This window comes from Lotus japonicus, chromosome 1, assembly GCF_012489685.1.
Source record: "Lotus japonicus ecotype B-129 chromosome 1, LjGifu_v1.2".
In the NCBI taxonomy this organism is placed as follows: Eukaryota; Viridiplantae; Streptophyta; class Magnoliopsida; order Fabales; family Fabaceae; genus Lotus; species Lotus japonicus.
Genome location: NC_080041.1, coordinates 47,712,037 through 47,726,489, shown reverse-complemented (window position 1 = coordinate 47,726,489; position 14,453 = coordinate 47,712,037).

The following is a 14,453-nucleotide window of genomic DNA, read 5'->3' as shown; positions in this document are numbered from 1 at the left end:
TCAACCATAGCAGAAATTGTCTTGCCTACTTTGACAATATTTGAATCATGTTTTTGTTGGTTCCCCTGAGGTTTTTGAGTGTCTCTAGTAATTGGTTCAAATCCAGGGGGAACAAGGGGAAACAATGGATCAAAATTCTGTTGATTTGGATTTGGATCATGATTTTGTTGGTTCCCCTGAGGTTTTTGAGTGTCTCTAGGAATTGGATCAAATCCAGGGGGGACAAGGGGAAACAATGGATCATAATTTTGTTGATTTGGATTTGGATCATGATTTTGTTGGTTCCCCTGAGGTTTTTGAGTGTATCTAGGAATTGGATCAAATCCAGGGGGAACAAGGGGAAACAATGGATCATAATTTTGTTGATTTGGATTTGAATCATTTAGAGTGATGTAGATATTTCCCTCCTCAGCATTTCCTGAAGCATCATGAAGCTCGGTTTTTACACTTCCAAGGTATTTTTCTTGGTTTGGTTTAGTCATTTGTATTCCATCGTGATCCTTTCCACCCTGAAGTAAGATGAAAAATTGTTTCTTTATTTATCAATAATAACATCAAGTATTAAAGTTATGCATGCATGCACTACAATAAAACATGTATTTACCAACAACAAAAGACCTTGGGTAAGGACCTAAATCTATTGGTAACACAATTTTTCGACTGTTGTCATTCTGCTCGTAATTCCTACAATTTTTTTTTTAAAGTCATTAGTAGGTTAATGACACTTGTGACCATTGGTAATATACTAACAAATAATTTAGGCATGCTGGTAATTTTTTCGACAACCAATGTTGTCGATCCTAACTAGTAAGAAGTTAATGATAAGCTAGGCCGCTGGTAACTTTGTATTTATAAGACTATACATCATCCTGATCATCCACATAATCCCATTATTAAGTACGATACGAGGAATTAGAATCATCAATAGAAACATGATACTCAACTCTAGCAATAGAAGCATGAGAAGGGGGAGTAGGACGAATAGAAACAACAGTACTAAGATGGTGACACACCTCGCAATCAATGCTTTTGTCGCAAACTTGTGAACTCTGACATCACGTCTAGAATAATATATAAAGAATAACTACTAAACATGCAGAAAACACTTTTTATGTGAAATTTTTTATATTGAAGTTTTAAAACTTACCATTTGCGGAGCATGCTCAGGGGTTGAAATGGTTCTACCTATGTGAAGTGACCCTCCTTTCCCAAAGGCCCTAATCCTCTTGTGTCTTTGGGAGATCCTCTTGAAGTCATCTGAGGACCAATACTCTTGAAGATTGGCCCAAGCCATTTCATCAATCCAATCAGGTCTGTTAGTTGAGATGCGCGCATCCTTGAGCATGTCAGATAGGCGACGTGAGCATTTGCGGTCAAATATCTTCATCACAAGATGTTCATCCTGAGGGAGCCATTCAACCTTCCTCTATGAAGGGATAAAAAAATAATGTTATAACTTTATATAACATATCATGTATTAAATTATTAGTAGTTAATAAATATTTCATATCAATAATCATACCTTAAAAACATCAAACCATTTTTTATGAATGGTTTCATTCTTCTTGATTGTTCTATATGATTTGAGGCCATTCCGATATCGATTCTTGATAACAGCAGTAATGGCGTTTAAGGCCACTTGTTTAGGTGCAAAACTGTAATAAGAGTTATAATATTAATCAAATATAATCAAGAATTAATAGTATCCAAGTTAAATATAACATATCTTACTCGTTTCCATCTGGGAAAATCATTGTTTTTCCTTGATGATCATCAGTATCATTTCCTCTCAGGCGCTGAGGAGATTTTTCTTCCACCACAATCTCTCTATCAATCTCATCATTATCCCAACTTTGAGTGTCATCATCAACATCATCATGGATATGGAGTGGTAATGAAGGAGGGTCAGTTGAATGTGCGGGCCCATTGTGCCGAGATGTTTCAATATGTGACCTTAGAGTATGCATGAAGATAAGTGGTGTATTTTGCTGGGTGTATTTGGTTGGTGGCATGGAAATTTGGCTGGGAGATGGTGTAGAAACTGGAGGGGATCTAGCGGTATAGGATGAGTGAGCATATGAGAGGATGAGTGGTGGTCTATCAATTGTCACATCACGATTCATGTTGCTGCAGATATTCTCCTCCTTATGAAAAGAAGAAGACTGGTAATTGGCTATGCCCTTTCCTCGAGAAGGGTCTCGACCATAATGTGGGTTGTCTGACGTCATCTATTTTAATTATAAAATTTCATACAAATCATGCATCTCAATTATAAAGATGAATAAAATTAAACAACATTCTCAATATTCCTAATTTCATATCCATCTAATCATACAATAGGTTCAATAGTCCTAATTGTATACATATTCATTATTTGTGATTGTATGCCTTTCTAAAACACGATGCATAGTATTCATAAAGATATTATAAAAAAATCGAAATTAAGTAAGAGATATTGATTACCAATCTCTGTGAACTATAGAATAATATGAACCCTCGTTAAAATCAAACCACACATAATCAAATTGAAAAAAAATACTTAAAGAGTAAGAAATAAATATTATAACATAGAATAGAAAAACAAAGGAAGGATGATTAAAAAACTAACCACAAGTTTCAAGAACAAGAACAGTAAGTGTGAAAATGATGTTTTTGTGAACAGATATATGTAAATGGATACGAAAGGTATAGTTATTTCAAATATATGCCATGTGCTAGTTCTGATTTATCACAACCATTCTTTGCTAAACTAATTTGCTAAATAAATATATGCCATGTGCCAGTTCTGATTTATCACAACCATTAGAACTGGCACATGTCAATCAAATTTATCTTAGCAATTTTAAAAATTGAAAGCTTATATTAGTATTTACTCTACTAATTTGATTCACATGTGTCAGTTCTGATGCTGATTGTTTAGCAAAGAATGGTTGTGATAAAGATTCTTTGGGTTATGTTATAATTAGACTCTTGTTTTTTTTTTTTTTCTATTATGCTTTAGAAGAATGTTCACTTGTTACCCCATTTTTAATCAATGAATCTTTAGCTTTTGAAAAAAAAATGTTTCCAATTTTGGAAAGCAAAACAATTACTACCATTTTGAAAAACTTGAATGTTGCATAAGGGGGTGAATTAGGCAACAAAAATGATGGACTTGAAAAACATTAATTCCAAATCTAAATGTACATGAAGGCCAAATTAGATACGATAATGATGGGAAATAAAATGAAATGTGGAACTCAGCTAGTAAAGCTGGTATACCAATCTAGTAAAGTGATGATATGTGTAGGCTACAAAAATGTACCTAGTAAATTATAAAATTATAAGAATCAAACATGTAAAACATTTTTATGTTATGTTTTCCTTTTCTTTATTAGGGAATCAAACTTTTATTTTGAAAAAAGAAGGGATTCATATGTTGGATAATAAAGCTTGGGAACAAAACTCTACCAATTAGTAAGTGAATAACTAGTTCAAAGATAAAAAAGTCAAGAGAAGAATAACTAAAAGTCACAAAGCCATGACCAACACAACCAGGGTCTCAGAATAACACAACCAGGGTCTCAGGGAATTAAACGTATCCTATATATCATGATTTTCAACATGTCTAACAATGGAAAATACCTCTAACATCTCTTGCAATTTTTATTAGTTAAAAAAATGAAAAAAAAAGAATTAAGAAAAATATTTTACAAATTTGCTATCATTTTTATGATTTTTGACTTGTTAAAAATTAAAATGATTTCATAAAATAATAATAAAAAAAAGATCACGTATAGTTTGGATACACTAAACAAACAAGTCATATGTCTTGGATTAGGAAATTAAGGCGTCGACTTCCCCCTTTTCCTTCAAATTGAAGTGTCCTTAAAAGTAGAAACGTGAAGAGAAAAGAAAAATCAATTGTGTGTTTTGTTTCCAACATTTAAAATATGAAATATAGTGAAAAAATTAAGGTAATCGAGAAAAAATTAAGCAGTCTATTAAGAATGAACATGAGTGACATGGAACACCAACACAAAAACACAAGATCTCTAGAAAAAAAAAAAGCACTAATAATAATTCAAAACATAATCAAAAAATGAGTTATAATGAAAAGAATATTGGACTACCTATTAGATCTGATCAATGTTGTATTTGATAACTTTCTTCATGTATCTATCTAGTTACCTGCATATCAATCGATCCAACAACTAATTATATTCATATTAGTTATATGCATATAAAAACATTAAAAATGATCTTGAATTGGATACAGTTGAACTAGAGAATGTTGGGAAAAAATGCTTACAGTTGTGGGATTAGGAAGGAACTGAGAGTGTAAAAATGCTTCCGGTTGATAAATTCAATGTCTTGAATTGGTTTCAAAAAGAAAAGAAGAAGAAGAAGAAGAAGAAGAAGGAGAAGACGAGATCATAGGATTCAGAAGAAGAAAGGGGGTTTGGAGGAGGTAGATTAAGGAGATGAAGAACGAGAAGAATAACGATGTGTTTATTATACTCCTTATGTTTCTGTCCCACAGTTAGAAAAATCATTTAATGCAGTCTTAATATCTTAGATAACAAAAAATAAGGGCAAAATAGGCATTGCACGCAATAAGAAAAGGGTCGTGGGGTGGATTGATAGAGGCATGAAATTTTTTGAATAAAATTCTTTGTAATTATGAAAATTCATGACCTGTAAATCTTGTCTTATACTATATACTATTTCTGAAACCAAAAAGTGGCAACTCTAACAAGTGTCACCCTTTCATTCTATGCATTTCTTCATAAGTTTTCTCTCTCATACTATAATTAGTAGGTCAATGATGTCATATTTATATTTTCTAATTTTTTAGTAATTTAAATACTAACTAATTTCATATTTTTCGAAAATAATTAAAATACTAATATTGCATTTAATAGTTATTAATGACATTAAAATAACTAACAAAAGTCAATTTTGACTTTTTTGAAAATAACTACTGTATTAATTTTGACATCTAATGGTTTTTAATGACATTAGAATAATTAATATAAGTCAATTGTGACTTTTCTAATGATGCTAAACAAAGTCTTTAATTTTTTTTTAGATTATGGTTATTTTTTATATAACAATAAAAAGAATTGAATGTAATATCTTACGTTCAAAATGATATCAAATATGTCACAAAAAATTGATATCAAATAGTTTTAAAGGATTGATTTGGAAATTAACTCAAAAAAATTGTATTTTATGTTTTCGTAAATAAATTTGGAAGGTTAAAATGATTTTGATATATTGATTCAAAACATAACAAATTAGAAACAAAAAAACTAAATTAGAATGTAACTAGGATTAGAAAAAAAACTTAAATAGGTAATATATATTTAAAAAAGAAAAACAAGAGAGAAAATATGAAAATATCTGATGTATGCTGACAAAGTATTCTTATTCTAACTGTCAAAAAAAAAAAAGAATTCTTATTCTATCCGTGCATGACGCGTGATCAATACTAGTTAAAAATTAAGACGGAAAATATCTCTAAGATATCTTGCAGTTTTTTGTTAGTTCTAAAATATTAAAACAAGAAGTTTAACAATTTTTTTTATAATAATTACTATCATTTTTTTTTTCATTTTTGACTTGTTAAAAATTAAATTTATTTGGACCGGGCGGGGCATAAACTACCCTATGCCCGCCCGCGACACTCACAGAGCAGGGCGATGATAGGCGGCCTTATGTTTCATCGCCTCATCAGTGGTCCCCCTACCATCTAGAAGATTCCATTGGGTTTGTCTTATCTGCATAGGGATCTGGGCCTTGTTTGTAAGGCCCAAATATAGGAATAATCTAGATGATGACCACACCCTCTATAAAATGGGAGATCTTACCTTGTATTTGATAACTTTTACTTCCATTAATGAGAATATTCCTTTATTATTACATCATTGCTATGTTTGTGCTCTGCTAGGGTTTATCCATTGTTCCTTTCTTACTTAAGCTAACCCTAGTAAAGAACATTGGCGCCGTCTGTGGCTCTGACCTAGATCTACACGTGACGTAGAAGGTGAGGGTTACGGTTGATGGAGACTCATTCGTGTGGCGTTGGCCGTCGTGACTACCGCAGTAGAGGTGGGGGTCGTCACGGCAGACGCAGCTGCGATCGAGATGACAACCATGTCATACATTCTGAACCAGAGCATGAGGCTTCCTCAGAGGGTGTTCACTCGGTGGCGCGGTCACAATCGTCACCGGCGATAGAACCAACCCCGGGCAAACCTTCAGATCTACTGGCTAAGTCAGATCCAGGTGTCTGGCGGCAGCCAACAACGCCCGTACACATAAATCTGGATGACTTGAAGGCTAGCAACCCTGTGAAAGAACAAGAGGTGATAGCAGGCATCACGCTAGTGGCTTTAAAGCATATGCTGGATACCTTGCAAAATGTTCAACGTCAGAATGAACATTTGCAAGCTTAGGTGGAGTATTTGAACCAAATGAGAGATTTCAAGCGTGGACAACGTCTGGAGGCTGAGGATGTAGTTGAATTCAAACCTTTCGTGCTCGCCGTCACAACGGTTGAAATACCTGAACATTTGCAAACAATGGCATTGGACGCCTATTCGGGCGACTCTGATCCCATGGAGATTTTGAGATACTTTAACACCAAAATGGTTATTGGCTGTGCGACAGATGAAGTGAAATGTAGATTGTTTCCATCAACATTCAAGGGCATGGTGATGCAATGGTTTATTAAGCAGCCACCTTTTTCAATTGACAATTTCACTGATTTATCTACCAAGTTCTTAACTCAGTTCTCAGCCAGCAAGACCACAAAAGCAAGAATATTTGATCTAATCAATATACATCAACAACCGGGTGAGAAGCTTAAAACATACATGGCGCGATTCAGCAAGATGGCTGTTCAACTGGAGGAAGATAGCCCAGATGTATGTGTGGCGTCTTTCAAAAACGGACATCGGGCAGGACCTTTGAATCGTGATTTAACAAGGCGCCTGGCGCGTGATATGATAGATCTCCGAGCTAGAGTTCAAGAATTTATTTTGATAGAGCAAGACGATCAAAACAAGAAAGAGAGAGAAGATTAGAGAAAAGGTGCCCAACCAGGCACTGTTCCACCAGAAAAGCCCAAGGCGGAAAAGATGCAAGGCAAGCTTTGATTCCTCGCCAACCAAGACCCGACCCATATCTGAATTCAAAACCGGGATTCCAAAGCAACACTTGGCACAAGAATTCCCAAGGAGTTTCCCCAACTCAGGCGACTCAGCCAGCTGCCTCACCAAACGTGGCCCCACTCACCAAATTAAATGCGCCTTTAAGTACAATACTGAGGGTTGTGGGTCAGACGAATGTTGTGCAATACCCACCACCGCCTAGGCGACCACCATCTAATGTCGATACTAACAGGTAGTGTGAATTTCACAAAGGTTTAGGACACACCATGGACAACTGTTGGACCTTGCGACGAGAGATCGATCGATTGATTAAAGCAGGACGTTTAGCAAATTTTGTTAAAGATGCTTCAGCACAAGAGCCCGCCAAGGCAACTCAGGGTGACAAAGGAAAGGGCAAGGAAGTGGTGGAGGAATTAGGCGATCCTGTGGGTGAATGTGCATCTATTGCATGCGGATTTGGTGGTGGCGAGATTTCCAGCAAAGCTAGAAAGAGATATGTAGCGGCGGTGCACTCAGTGCACGAGGCATATGAAGGAGCATGCTGGTTGAATCACTCACCGATCCCCTCAGGATTTTACTCATGTAATCCCACATGACAATGATCCGATAGTCGTAACAATCAGAGTCAACAATTACAAAACAAAGAAAGTGTTTTTGCACCAGGGATCCTCGGCTGACATTATTTATGGTGATGCATTCAATCGCCTGGGTCTAAAAGAATCAGATTTAAAACCATACTCAGGAACTTTGGTTGGATTCACCGGAAATCGTGCCAATGTGCGAGGCTACGTAGAAATCCCAATTGCTTTTGGAGAGGGGGAATTTGTCAAAAAATTCCAAGTCAAGTACTTGGTATTAGCATGTCGTGCAAATTATAACGCCCTCTTGGGGCAAGATACTCTTAACAAGTTGTGTGTTGTAATATCAACCGCCCATTTAACCATAAAGTATCCAGCGTGCAACGGGAAAATTGGAATTTTGCGTGTGGATCAGAATGCAGCAAGGGAAAGCTATCTTAGGAGTGTGACTCTCTATGGGAGAATGGCCGCTAAGGAGAGTCATCGAATTACAGAGATTTTCCCACAGGAAGGGTTTACACTGGACCCAAGAGATGACGTTGACGATTTTCGCCCGCAGCCTTTGGAAGAAACTAAATCCGCAAAAGTCAAGAATAAGGTATTGAAAATCGGCAGTAGCTTGTCAAAGGATCTAGAGGAATGGTTGATCGCCCTCTTAGGTGATAATTTGGATCTATTTGCTTGGACAATGAATGATGTACCAGGAATTGATCCTAATATAATCACTCACAAGTTGGCTATATGAGCAGGAGCGAAACCAGTCATGCAGACAAGGTGCCGAATGAGTAACGAAAAGGATAAGGTGGTGCAAGTAGAAACCGATAAATTATTAAAGCTTAGTTTATTCGTGAAGTATAGTATCCTACATGGCTCACCAATGTAGTGATGGTCAAAAAAGCTAATGGGAAGTGGAGAATGTGCACAAATTACACAAGTCTTAACAAAGTGTGTCCAAAAGATTCTTATCCCTTGCCCAATGTTGACAAGTTGGTAGACGGGGCTTCTGGAAATGAACTTCTTAGTCTCATGGACGCCTATTCCGGGAATAATCAAATCATAATGCATCCCCCAGATGAAGAAAGCACGACGTTCATGACCAACCAGGCTAATTACTGCTACAAAACCATGCCTTTTGGCCTGAAAAATGCGGGCGCCACTTATCAGCGCCTGATGGACAAAATTTTTGCAAACCAAGTGGGAAGGAACATGGAAGTGTATGTCGATGATATGATTGTCAAATCTACCAGGGCGGGCGAACATGATGAAGATCTAAAAGAAGTGTTCGCTCAATTAAGAAAAGACAGCATGAAGTTGAATCCAGAAAAATGTTCCTTTGGGATCCAAGGAGGAAATTTTTTAGGGTTCATGATAACATCAAGAGGAATAGAAGTCAATCCAGATAAATGCAAGGCGATTCTGGAAATGAAGAGTCCAGCCAATGTCAAGGAGGTGCAACGACTAACGGGACGTTTGGCAGCCTGAGCTCGTTTTTTGCCAATGGCGGGAGATAGAGTGGCCCCATTCTTCACATGCTTAAAAAAGAACTCAACATTTCACTGGACAAAAGCATTGGAGCAAGCTTTTACCGAGTTAAAAAAGTTATTGGCAACGCCGCCGGTGTTATCTAAGCCTACACCGGATGTTCCTTTGATCCTTTACTTGGTGGTCACAGACAAAGCAGTTAGCACAATATTTCTTCAAAAGGAGGGGAAAAAGTATAAGATTATTTATTTTGTTAGCCATACCTTGCAAGGCGCCGAATTGCGATACCAAAAAATCGAAAAGGCTGCTTTGGCAATTTTGAAAACAGCCAGGCGCCTCCGGCCATACATTCAAAGTTTCCAAGTGAAGGTTATGTTCTATCCAAGAACATAGAAGTGAGGTATAGTACCTAGAGTGTATAGATCCTGATGTGAGAATCTAGAGAGAACAAGAGTGTAACCGCTTAGAGAGAGAAAGTAACTGAATTTCAAGTTTGTTATTTCACAAATGAGCTAAGAGTCCCCTACAATTGGTAACCGTCCCCTATTTATAGATTTGGGGTTGGGCTTGGCGCCCCTAACTTTCCTTAATGGGCCATTTGGGCCTTCGGGACAGACCTATGTCTCTGGCCTGTGCATCGCCCTGAGCTAGCTCCCCTGGGCGAGGGACCATGGGGCCTCGCCCAGTCCACAAGTCCACAAGACACCGAGCTCGAAGCATGAGAGCTGAGTGTGTCTTTAAGAAGAAAGCTTGAGGCGATGACCATGAGAAAATTAACTAGCGCTAAAATCTAGAACCTAATGACCAAAAACAATGCCAACATGGCTCGCTAACTAAAGCTTAAGATTAATACTGTGATTATGCTCCCTCAGTTGTTTGAGTCCACAAGTAGGTTTGTGGCGACGGTGGGCGGTGGCGCTTGGTTTCCTCGCCCTGCCGCAGTTATGCACGCGTCCTGAATCGTAGTGGTTTGACATGCGTATGGCCTGTACCACGTGGCAGCTAAGGCCTGCAGAATCTCAACTGCTTCTCTGAAACGCCCCCTCAAATCCCCATAAAGCCTGCCAGTTTGAATTTGAACCAATTATCTTCAACTGTTGCAACTTCCATTAATTGCGACATTCCCACTTCCCGAGATCTTCGGAACTGCAACCATTTCCCCGTCATTATGGGGCACGATCTTCCACCTTTCCTCCACGTTTCTCAACAAATTTCCTCAACATCTCTTCACACGTTTCCCTTCAATCATCATCCCCTACCTATAAAGACGTTGTTCCCCCACCCCTTACTCCTTTCACAACCACGACTCCTAGCCACCCTTTTCATGCGTGAATCCCCTTCCACAGATCATTGCCCCAGTTTTCATAGGACCCCACGCGCCGCCCCTCTCTCCGATGAGTCTTTACAACTTCAAGGTAGCTTTTACTTCTTGTGTCCTCTTTCCTAATGGCATCAGGACGGCGAACCAAGAACTCCAATCGCAATGTCACCGTTGCCACCCCCTTACGGTACGTTCCTCCTGTTGACCCATCCTCCCCGGGGGAGCTCCGCTCGAAGAGAAAGACATTGCTGCCTTTCGAACTAGGTCTTCGGAATCTTTGCCAGTTCCTGCGGTAAGGGGCCTCCCGGCTGGGACGATCCCTAACCAACCGTCCAGTTTAGAGCATTGGTCGTCCATTTGTGAGCTTTCTTCGGAATCCGGTGGGTTTTGTCATGCAAAACCTCTTGACAATCTTCTGTACTACGGTGGCTGCTCAGCCTCCGAGCGCCCTTGGCTCCGCCTTCCGAACAACCACGTGAATGACCCTCACTTCTTCTACGTGTACGACATGTTCACAAGTTTGGGAATCAGGTTTCTCCTCTCTCCCTTTGTTTGCTCCGTGCTCCATAGTATCAATGTGGCTCCGTGTCAACTTCACCCCAACAGTTGGGCTTTCCTACGATGCTTCGAAATCCTCTGCGACGCGATCTAGCAAGAGCCTGAACCCTCTCACTTCTTCTATTTCTATCGTGTGTTCGTCCAACAATCGCCGCCAAGCAGCTGGGTCTCCCTGGAAGCTAGACCCGAACGCCAACGCTTCAACCCTTTTTGGTCCAACATCACCGTCGACCTTGCCCGTAGATACTTCAGGGTCGTGGTATCTCACGAATACCCCGAGATTTTTACCCAGAGGGACGGTACCGCCCGATTTCCCTTCTACTGGACCCAAGAGGTGCTCCAGGTAGTTGACCCACCTGAGGATTCTCTAACCCCCGAGGACAAAGTCATTATAAGCTTCCTGGCTAAACTCCCGGTCTTAGACTGTGCTCGCGTGATCGATATACCTTAGCCCTCGTTTACTTTGTATTTCTTATCTCCCGCTAACTCTTACTTGCTGCTCTTTATCTCAGGAAAGATGAATTTCTCCAGCGAGAGCCTTCTGGCTGCCTTTGAGAAGAAAAGAAACATCTCATTTCCTCCTCAGGTTAATCTGAAGGGCGACAAGACGTCATCATCGAAGGTCCTGGAGAGTGGGAAGCGGCCCCCGGACGAGGAAGCCTCTCACCCACCCCCTAAGAAACCGCACCTTTTGATTGCTGCCTCCCCCTCTGCGAGGAGAGTACTCTTGTTACCTCCACAGCCTTCCATGGGTCTGAGGAGACTTCTGAGGTGACCCAACCCGGTGGACCCCCAAAGGTGACTCCAGTTTCTTCACCCAACGCCCGGGGCGATCCTATTGGTAGATCGTTCCCCAACGCGACGGTTATCCCACTGCCTTCCAGTCAGAGCTCGATGCCATCCGTCAGTTTACCGCCACCGCCGCCTTTGGGTCGCAATCCGCCCCCGCCCTCAGGCTCTGCAAATCAGGAATTTCCATATTCCCTGTCTTTGACGCCAGCGCAAGTCGTGAGGATGGATGAAGTGGTCCAGCAGCAGGGTTTAGACAGAGTAGCAGAGGGTGCTTTGGCAACAGTGCTCCATGCCTTCCATCGTTACAAGTGGTCCGCCAAGGACGCTGAGGCGCTACAATCGGAGGTGATATGTCATCGCGCCCTCAACGCTGGTTTCATTAAGGAGCGTAAGGCGCTTCTTGCCAGGCTAGAACCTCCGGGGCGATCCTGTTGGTAGATAGTTCCCCAACGCGACGGTTATCCCGCCGCCTTCCGGTCAGAGCTCGATGTCATCCGTCAGTTTACCGCCACCGCTGCCTTTGGGTCGCAATCCGCCCCCGCCCTCAGGCTCTGCAAATCAGGAATTGCCATATTCCCTGTCTTTGACGCCAGCGCAAGTCGTGAGGATGGATGAAGTGGTTAAACAGGTAAAAGGAGAGTACCGGGTGAAGGACCCACAACTTTCCAAATACTTGGAAATTGTTCACATGCTAATGGTGGAGATTAAAAAAGTCAGGACAGAACACATTCCAAGAAGCCAAAATGAGCGGGCAGATGTATTTGCAAAGTTGGCTAGCACGGGACGATTGAGCAATTATCAAACAGTCATTCAAGAAACTCTTCCTCGCCCCAGTATTGACCTTGTTGAGATAAAGATAAAGGCGGTAAAGGCTATAACAGAAGGGGAATCCTCGTGGATGGCGCCAATTAAAAATTTTCTTCAAAATCCTCCAAGAGAAGTCGATTTAAACACAAGAGAGAAACGCAGGGAGGCTAGCTTCTACACCCTAGTGGGCGATGAACTGTACAGGCGGGGAATAATGTCACAATTGCTGAAATGTGTGGACACTAAGAACGCCATGGGGATAATGGCAGAAGTTCATGAGGGAGTATACTCTAGCCACATAGGAGGGCGATCTTTAATAGTGAAAGTACTGAGAGCGGGATTTTACTGGCCGACATTAAAGAAAGATTGTTTAGAGTATGTTAAAAAATCTGTGAAGTGTCAAGTTTTCTCTGATTTGCATAAAGCCCTGCTAGAACACTTAACAACCATGATGGCACTTGGCCTTTTGCTATGTGGGGAACGGACATACTAGGTCCATTTCCAGAAGCAAAGGCGCAAATGAAGTACATTATTGTGGCGGTGGATTATTTTACTAAATGGATAGAACCTGAGGCATTGGCGACTATTACCGCCGCCAAAGTCAGAAACTTTCTATGGCGGAGGATACTATGCAGATTTGGTATTCCCATGGCGCTAATGATGGACAATGGGACTCAGTTCACCAGTAATTTGACAAGAGAGTTTTGTGCAGATTTTGGGATTGAAATGCGGTTCGCATCAGTAGGGTATCCTCGAGCCAATGGACAAGCGGAATCAGCTAATAAAGTAATTTTAAATGGTTTGAAGAAGAAGTTAGACGAGTCAAAGGGTCTCTGGGCGGAAGAACTACCGGGCGTGTTATGGGCGTACAACACAACTGAGCAGACAAGTACGGGAGAAACACCATACCGTTTGACTTATGGAACTGATGCTATGCTTCCAGTAGAAGTTGAAAATCAAAGCTGGCGGGTATCCAGGTTCAGTGAAACTGACAACATAGAAAATCTGATTGCAAATCTAATCATGTTGCCTGAAGAACAAAGGGAGGCACACTTGAGGAATGAGGCTGGAAAGGTAAAGATCGCCAAAAATTTTGCAACAAAGGTAGTGCCTAGAAAAATGAAGGCGGGAGATTTATTGCTCCGAAAAAGAACGTTGCCTAACAAACACAACAAACTCTCGCCCAATTGGGACAAACCTTAAAGAGTGATTGGAGACGTTGGGAATGGAGCCTATAAGCTGGAACAATGGAATGGAAAAAGGGTTCCACGAACGTGGAACACCTCGCATTTGAAACAGTATTTCAGTTAAAAGATACAACGAAAATGAAAGAATTCACACTCTTTTTTCCTTTATAAGGTTTTTAATGAGGCGGAAAATGTAAATGAAGGGACAATAGTTCCCATGTTTCAAAAAGATCAATGGAAATTTTCAATTTTTCTTTTTCAAAATGACTTAGTTTTTTATCAGTTCATATGTTTGACAAACATCAGGTGGAATTAACCGCCTTAAGGTACGAGCTACCGCGAATAAGCCTTTCGGAATAAGAAAGCATCGCCACTGAGTACACAAAGGCTTGGCAATTCTAGTGGCCACTAGAAACCAAGCCTTGTGGATATTTCGACTAAGGTAACATACACCTAAACCTCAAAAACTCAGTAAATAACAATAACTAAAAGCAACACACAATTGAAGGAAATAAATTTCATTGAGGTAGACAGGAGGCACGCCCCATACATTCAAAATAAAAACAAAATA